At 36.8% G+C, this 8,361-nt stretch overlaps 1 long non-coding RNA gene across 1 annotated transcript in view; it reads left to right on the top strand.

The window, feature by feature from the left end:
• The window catches only part of LOC140695636 (uncharacterized), a 176,423-nt gene extending 170,541 nt beyond the window's left edge, over positions 1-5,882 (top strand). The window contains exon 6 of the long non-coding RNA XR_012071340.1: positions 5,778-5,882. This is a non-coding gene — a long non-coding RNA (uncharacterized lncRNA). The remainder of the gene's footprint in view (positions 1-5,777) is intronic.
• The last annotated feature ends 2,479 nt before the right edge of the window (positions 5,883-8,361 follow it).

An 8,361-nucleotide genomic window follows, 5' to 3' on the forward strand; every position in this document is an offset into this window, starting at 1 on the left:
AGGCAATGGTCAGGATTTGAAGGGGATTGTTTGCCTTGTTAAGGAAGCTGATTTGATCCTAAAGTTGATGAGGAGCCAATGAATGATTTTAACTGAGGACTGATGGGATTAAATTTATAATTTAAAAAGATATTTATGGTAGTGGTGTGGAGCACTGGTTTACAATCTTGCCTTCAGGATAGAATCACTTGTGGAGTCTTAAAACTTGCCAGTGCTCAAACCTCACCCTGAAAAGAATCCTGTTCAGTTAACCTCAGGTATGACCCCAAGGATAAGGGCTTTTTAAAACTGCCCAGGTGATTAATGTGTGGTCAAGGTTGGAGAACCACTGCTGTGAAAGAATGGGAAGGAACAAGACTGCTCTGTGCTAAGTGAGAAATAATAAGGAATTAAACTAATGGTACCAGAGAAAACTGCATTTAGGAACAAGAAATTTGGTTGGTTGGATTTGCCATGACATTTCGAAACGATAGAATAAAACTGGTAGAGTTTAATAAAACTGGTGTCTCCAGGGCTCCACCATGTGGATAAACTCTGATGTATCAAGTCAGCTGATTGCTTTTTTTCCTTCAGATCCTGTTTGCTGTTAACATGAGAATATTAGTACAAATAAATTAAAAGCCAAAAACAATGTGTTGATTAGAAGAAAAATATGTATTGACACCTGAAAAGATTTAGAACTCAAATACTTTATTCCAATCTGTTAAAATGCTTTACGTATGAAATTGCTTTCTAATGTTTCTTTGGGCACAACATTGATGAAAAGGCATTTATTTGCTTTTATTAAGCCTAAAAGTCTATTAAGTAGTGAAATTATCACGTTGTTTCTGGGTAAAAATTGTTTTTTGGGGTAAAAGATGTAGAGAGTATTGCTTTGAGGACCTGAATGCCAGACATTTATAATTGCTTTAAATCTCTATAGGGTTCCTTGAAAGTAGTTTCATAATCATACCACTCTTATTCCTGGAATATACTGAAATAATTCAGGTAGAAATTTTAAAGCGATTAGAAAAAGAGCAAAATAAATTGATTATTTTTTATGACTGCAGAAGTTTCTCATCTTATTTAACTATCACATAATTCTCGTTCAAAGCTTGAAATGTGTGATTCTTAATGGCAAAATAAAACACCTTCATAGTCTGTAAACTTTCATACATGATTGGCTATTGTAATTTATCAATATCCCTTCAAGCAAATTCTGAAAATGAGATTATTAAACTAGTGAAATTAACATTGCATTTCTAATTCTCCGGCCTCCAGACAGTTTGCTCAACAAGCAATTTTCAGTCCATAATTAAGCTGTACTTTTCATCTCAAGGTTTGAACCAAGTTCAAATTTCAGTTTTATCATCTGATTTAATATATCAATCCAGAGATTTATATTTTACTTCAAAATTTGTTCTGGAAGAAACATAACCCTCACCACTGAAATGTATCAAAATCTATTAAAGATAAAAACACATTAGTTCTAAAAATGTGAATATAAGAGCATTACCTCATTTACTGTAATGGCATCCTGTTGACAAAATATGTCTTTTCTAGGTGTGAGACAGTAATTAACTTAATAAATACTTTTAGAATATCTGCCAGATGTAAGGTATTATGTGAGCATTTCAGGTGATAGATGTCTAAAAACAGGATCCCAACTTCAAGAGAGTTGTGTCTTTGGGGGAGATAAAACAGTCACAAAGTTAAAAGTCGAACAACAAGGCAACAAAGATTACATTTAAAAGCCAAAAGAGTGATGCAAAGTAAGTTCAGTGAGGACGAAGAGATCAGAGTCAGCTGAAAGAGTCAGGAGAAGTCACAGAGGTTACAGGATTTAAGCTAGATGGATCTGAAAGAGATTTGCACAGGCAGAGGGAGTTTGGGGCACTGTAGCCAGGGAGAGTGACAAGAGCAGGAACTGAGAACCAGGGAGCAGCTTGCAGGCCAGCAGTGTTGGCCTCGCCCAGCAGCATGTGAGAAATGGAGAGTCTTGGTCTTGGCCTCCTGGATCAAATTCTGCATTTTCACAAGAACACTAGGTGATTTGTACTTACATTAAAATCTTAAGCCACTCTCTTAGAATATTGTCAACAAACTTTTTTCTATAAAGGGTCAGATAAATATTTTGGCTTTGCAGCCTGCTCTGCTCTGCTGCTGAGCATCAGCTCGGCACAGATGACGATACGTAAAGGAGCAAGTGCGGCTGTGCTCCAATAAAACTTGATTATTGTGGTGGTTAACTGTACATATCAACTTGACTAGGATGGGGGGATCCCAGGTATTTGGATAAACATCATTCTTAGTGTATCTGTGAGAATGTTTTTGGATAAGATAACGTTTGAATTTGTAGACTGAGTGAAGAAGCAGGTTGCCCTCCCCAGGGTGGGTGGGCCTCATCCAATCTGTTGGAGGCTTGAATGGAATGAAAGGAGGGGTAAAGGTGACTTTGCTCTCTCTGCCTGACTGCCTTTGAGCTGGGGCATTGACCTTCCCCTGCATTCACACTGCAGCTTACGCCATCCTTTTTCCTGGGTCTCTAGTTTGCAAACAGCTGATCTTGGGACTTCTCAGCTTCCATAATCACCTGTGTCAATTCCTTATAATAAATAAACAAACACACAAATCAATCAATCCTGTTGGTTCCATTTCTCTGGAGAACCCTCTCTAATACAGTTATGGACCAAAATTTAAATTTCTCATAATTTTCATGTATCATGAAATACTACTTTTAATTTTTTTCCACCATTTAAAAATTGAAAAACCATTCTTACCTTGCAGGACATAGAAAAACAGACATTGGCTGGATTTGGCCTCTGAGCCATGGTTTATCGACTCCCATCTTAGAACACTGAGCAGTCAGTTGAGCTCCTGAAGACACGTTAGCCCTTCAATTACTTTTATTGTCTAAATTCTGGACTCTACAACAATAGAAGAATAATAACTGTAGACACTGGTAATTTTTATTACTCTATAGCCAAAGGACATTTTAATCCAATTCTAGGCAAATAATATTTTGTCCACCTTTTTGAGCTAGTTTGAATGTGGTTATTAATATTTTTTTTCAAATGAGTATGAAATTTCACTGTGGTCATGGTGCACATATATAAATGTAAAGCAAATACATGATTAAGCATCTTCCGTTATTCTCCCTCACAAAGGCAGTCTAGACTAAAAGTATGGTTTCTGTCAATCAACCTAACAGAAAAGGTAAAGACTCTCCATGATAAGGACATTGTCATTGTCCCCATCCCTCAGGCCTTGAAAAAATCAACCACACTAAAGCAACTGGAATGGTTATTCTCAAAGGGTGATCCAAGTTCCCAGCATCACCTGGGAACCAGTTAGAAATGCTAATTCTTGGGTCTGCCCAAGACAAGAAGGTGGCAGGGGAGCAGGGGAGCACTGGGGCCCACAATCTGTTTTAAAAGCTCTCCAAGTGGGTATGCTCAACATTAAAGTTTGAAAACTACCAAACGTAAGATAACTCGTTAAGAATCCAGATTCCTGGAGTTCCACTCCGGAACTATTGACCAGGAATCTCTGGACTGCATTTTCACAGGCTTAGCCAAGTCCTATAAATTTTACATTTGCAAAACTTCCAAAACTAATGCTCATCATTAGAAAAACCTAAGGTTTTTATAAATGCAGATTCCCAGGCCCTGCTTCAGAATTACACAGAAAAATATATGATATAAAAGTATTATATCTTATATATGTTATATGATACATATGATATACAGGATATACTGTCTCTCCATCTGGAACATGGTGAGGAATTCACCTTCATAATCTTGAATCTGATGTAGCTGTCAAGAGTAGACACTGGAGCCTCACTATTAGAATTGATCCATTTGTTCTGCTTTCATACATTTTAACGTGTACTTTACAAAGTCCTCATTATGAAAAAACAATCACAAATAATTTACAGATTAAAGTAATGCAACTATGATCATTTTACTCTCCCACTCAAATTTTTTCACTATTACGCACAAATTACTCAGCTTGACATTCAAGACCCTCTGCTAATCTTCTTACTAATTCATATCTCAGTTATTTCAACTTATTCTCCAGCTGGCCAAGCTGTGCTCTTTTTTGGTCAATGAATACTCCTTGTACTTGTGTTCTACTTTGCCCAAGCAGATCCCATCTACCTACAGTGCCCCCTCCCTTAGTATCAATAATGAATTCAAATCCGCGTATTGTATCCCCCAATTAGCCTAGTCCATGTGTCAATTAAGTAATAACTAACATTTATTGAACAATATGTAGAAGCCAGCCACTCTGCTATTATCTTCATGTGCATTCACTAATTTAGTCCTCACAACCACCTTACGAAGTAGCTACAACTATTCACTATTCAAAGGGTGAAACTCAGGAAAATAGATTGAAGTAACTCTCCCAGGAATACTCAGTAGCAAGTAGTAAGGCTGGGATTCTGATTTCAGATCCTGAGCTCTGAAAGACTGCTTCTACTGAATCACAAATGAAATCTCTCCACCTTGTTAAGTTGCTATAAAACTGCTGGAAATGATCGTATAGTACTTTATATAATAGTTGTATTCACTCTTGATTTAATTGGCAAAGAAACAGGATAAGGGGGTAACACTCCCAGTCATGGTTGTAACAGAACTAAGGCCAACTCTGTTTGTTTTAGGGGAGGGGGTTAAATGGTGACTTAAAAAAAAAAAACACAAAAATTACTTTCATGTTGACCATCCACCTCTGACTAGCAGAAGAGACACTAAGCCTTCAGAATGAACCATGGCTAGTTGGTTCTGAATGAACTAGGCTCTGGATTTTCCATTGGTTTCAAACCACCTAAAGGGTCTTGTCTACATTAAAACCAGGTATCAGCACTCAGGGATAAGAAATCTGATTACCCAGCTCCCTACTGGGCCCTACCCAACGTTACCGTCATTGAGAAGGGACTGCATTTTTACACATCATAATCGCTCTACTATTCTCTAAGGACCCTGAGGTAGGGACTGTGAAATAGCCATTTTTATGCCCTCATCGCCATCGTCCCCACCACCTAACAAGCAGTGTCAGGCCTTTAGTATAGTGGTGATTTAGTAAGACACATTGAATTGGACATAGATTTATAGAATTTGCTCCTCAAGTGTTGTCAAGCCTCTTTACACCTTCATTTTAAATAGTCCTAAAATATAAAAGAAAAAAATGTTTCAGTTTGGGGGTTACATTTAGATCAAGGATAGTTTAAAAATGCTTGTTCTTTTTCTTTCTTTTCCTTAAGTAGTACTCTGCTTTGGAGAAGCTAGGTATTTGCTGCAGGCAAGTTCTTTTCATTTAGTTGTAACTGGACAACTGGGTAAAAAAAAAAAACTAGGAGAGGCTATTAGAGCCAATGCTAATTGTATGTAGCAAATAGAACTGCAAGGGGCTTAACTGTTTTGGAATATCACTGCAAAACTACATTTCAAATGTGAGAAACGTGTCTGTAGCTGAAGGGGTACAGTTTCATGTCAGATCTTAAAGTAAGAAAAACATTGTATGTTTTTGTGAGTATAGATGTGGTTTATTCCCACCCCCGCTACCATCACTTTTTTATTTTGTGACCTTGAAATCAGATAGTGTGGGGAGACCAACGTGCTGATGTGTTTGGGAAACAAGAACTATAAGTTACTCAGAGTACTTAATAAAATGTTTTATTAGGCTGCAAAGTTATTCCTAGTCCGACATATACTTGTTAGTCACCTCTCTAACCCTTCTAATTCCCCTTTTCTTCCTTTATGCCTAAGATCAGCAGTCTGATCTTTATTTTCCCCCAGACATTAGGATCACTGGAGCGGAACCTGAAAAAGAGAGAAGATAGTCCTAAGGCAAAATAGAGGAATTCCTAAGATTCTCATGGGAACCTTTGGCATAGCATGTGGGTAAGTATAGAGCCTTTCCTAAGTGCCCAATAGATGACCCCTGCTCTGTATCACCTGATCTCTGAGGCAACGTTCAGTGTCAAGGTAATGCTGTAGTCAAAAATATTTAGAGTTTGTCTATAAATACACACTGTAATACAATTTAATAACTGCAGCACAACCAAACGGACTGTGCTTACTTTAAAAAGTCACTTTAATCTTTCCTATTAATATTCACTCTGGGTAGTGCCTAATGAAATGCTACATCTTTGTTTTCAAGTTATGAATTTTTCCATTACTCTGCTAGGGAGTTTAGATTCTGTCTGTTTGCATTTTTGTTTTGTTTAGTTTGTTTGTTTGAAATATCTCTATCTAGTAGCAGGGAAATTGTGACTTAAAGGTAATGGTGATAAAAGATGAAAGCAGTCAAAAAGTACAAACTTCCAATTATAAAATAACTAAGTACTAGGGATGTAATGTAAACAAACATGATAAATAAAATTTAAACACTGCTGTATGTTATATATGTAAATTGTTAAGTCCTGAGTTCTCATCACAAGAAAAAAAATCATTTTCTATATCTTTAATTTTATATCGACATGAGATGACAGATGATAATCATTTCATGATGTATGTAAGTCAAATTATGCTGTACATCTTAAACTTATACAGTGCAGTATGTCAATTATATCTCAAAGCTGGAAGGAAAAAAAGTAACAGGGATGGGGAGGAGTGGAGGGGAACTGGCCATGTACTGATACTTGTTAAAACATATTTCTCTTTATTCTTTATGTTTGAACTTTGCCGTAAATAACATAAAGTAAGTAAAAAGAGTAGAGAGAAATACATGCTACTTTTTAGTTGGAACTAGAAATGGAAATAGGTAAAGGCACCACATCCCAAGTCTACAGTCTGCCTTCCACTGTAGAAATAGCACAGAAATAAACTTGTGCTCAACAGGCTGAACAGGGAATGTCACTTAGGCAGACTGAAAATGCAACATCCAACTCACTTACCTGAAGAAGAAGAAATCATATATGAGCCTTAATGTCAGGGCATCAGCTTTATTTTGTATATCATTAATTCAGATACAATTCCTTCTACAGCCACAAAATATGGTCAGTGTTAATTTTCATAGATTGGGATTTGTTTAAGCCCTTAAAAAAAATGGTTACACCAGCAACACCAGGTTTTCATATTTGTCTTCCTAATGAACTATGACACAACAATTTTATTCTTATCCCTGTGGAAATCGTATTCTGCCATCTCTCTCAAATGCCCATTTTTATTTCCCTTTGCATGAAACTAAAGGAATTGTCAAATGCTTTTCAGAAAAACAAAATAAAAATAATTGACATGTTAGACATCACCGTCATAGTTCTAAGATTTTATACATACATTCATTTATCTAAAGCACTTTTCCTGCCTTTCTGTTTTTCCTTTGAAATTATTCTTTCCATTATAGACTCTTTCAGGATGCTCCCAATACATTGGACTTGTAACTTGCCATGTCCTTCCTTAACATCATATTTTCTCCTTTTTTCTCTTTTTCTTACCCAATTTACTAGTCCAAATTACCAACATATGTTCAAGGAGTGTCTGGATCTCCAAAGTTAAAAACTACAAATGGTTTAAGTTTGAGGAGGAATTCAAATACGTGGCAAAGTCTACCCTCAACAGCACCCAACCAAATAAAAAAGAAGAAAAAGCTCTCTTTCTTAAGCCTTTAAACATATTTTCACTGGAAGCAGAGTTAGTGATACCCTGCCACCTTCTTTTACCTGTGTGGCCTTTCCAGCTCTCTGTATGACATCATCTTAACTCCGTTTTTTCTTTGTTTTTTTAAAAAAATTTGCTATAGGTAAATTTATCTTTCTAACCCAATGTATGATGCACAGGAGAATAAGACGGTTAAATAGGACAAATATCAAAACCAGTAAAGGCTCTTGTAATTAATGTAAATTTTGTATCTCAAATACAATTTTGAAACCACTAGTAGTAGGAAAACATTCATGTCTTAAGTGTTAATAATAGCTTATTGAAGGGCTCCCTTGGGGGCAATAATAAAGATGGGAATCTCAAGAAAATCTAAAACTATCATACATAGTGGCTTTAGGGATAGAAATTGGGGGAAAGGATTGACTAGTTATCAACAGAACCAGAGGGGGAAAGGCCCATAAAAAGAACAGATAGGGACATATTAGTGTCAGAACAGTAAAGAAAAATACACATGCACTGCCTCTAGTTTTCCACCCATGTTCCAGTCTCCCTGAGGCCGAGAATTTTGGTAGTGCCCCAGGCTCACTCTTAAAAGAGCCAGGATTTCTTCTGCTGGGACCCTGTCTGTTCCAGCTGCCCCAAGATGACCCACACATGAGAAGTACCCCTACTCTCTCAACTCTTTCAAATCTTTGCTCAAACGTCACCTTCTCAATGAGGCCTCCTCTGGACACCCTATATAAAGGCTGACATCCTCCCAAATCCTTTCCTCACTTCTGAT

This window comes from Vicugna pacos, chromosome 3, assembly GCF_048564905.1.
Source record: "Vicugna pacos chromosome 3, VicPac4, whole genome shotgun sequence".
Classification (NCBI taxonomy): Eukaryota; Metazoa; Chordata; class Mammalia; order Artiodactyla; family Camelidae; genus Vicugna; species Vicugna pacos.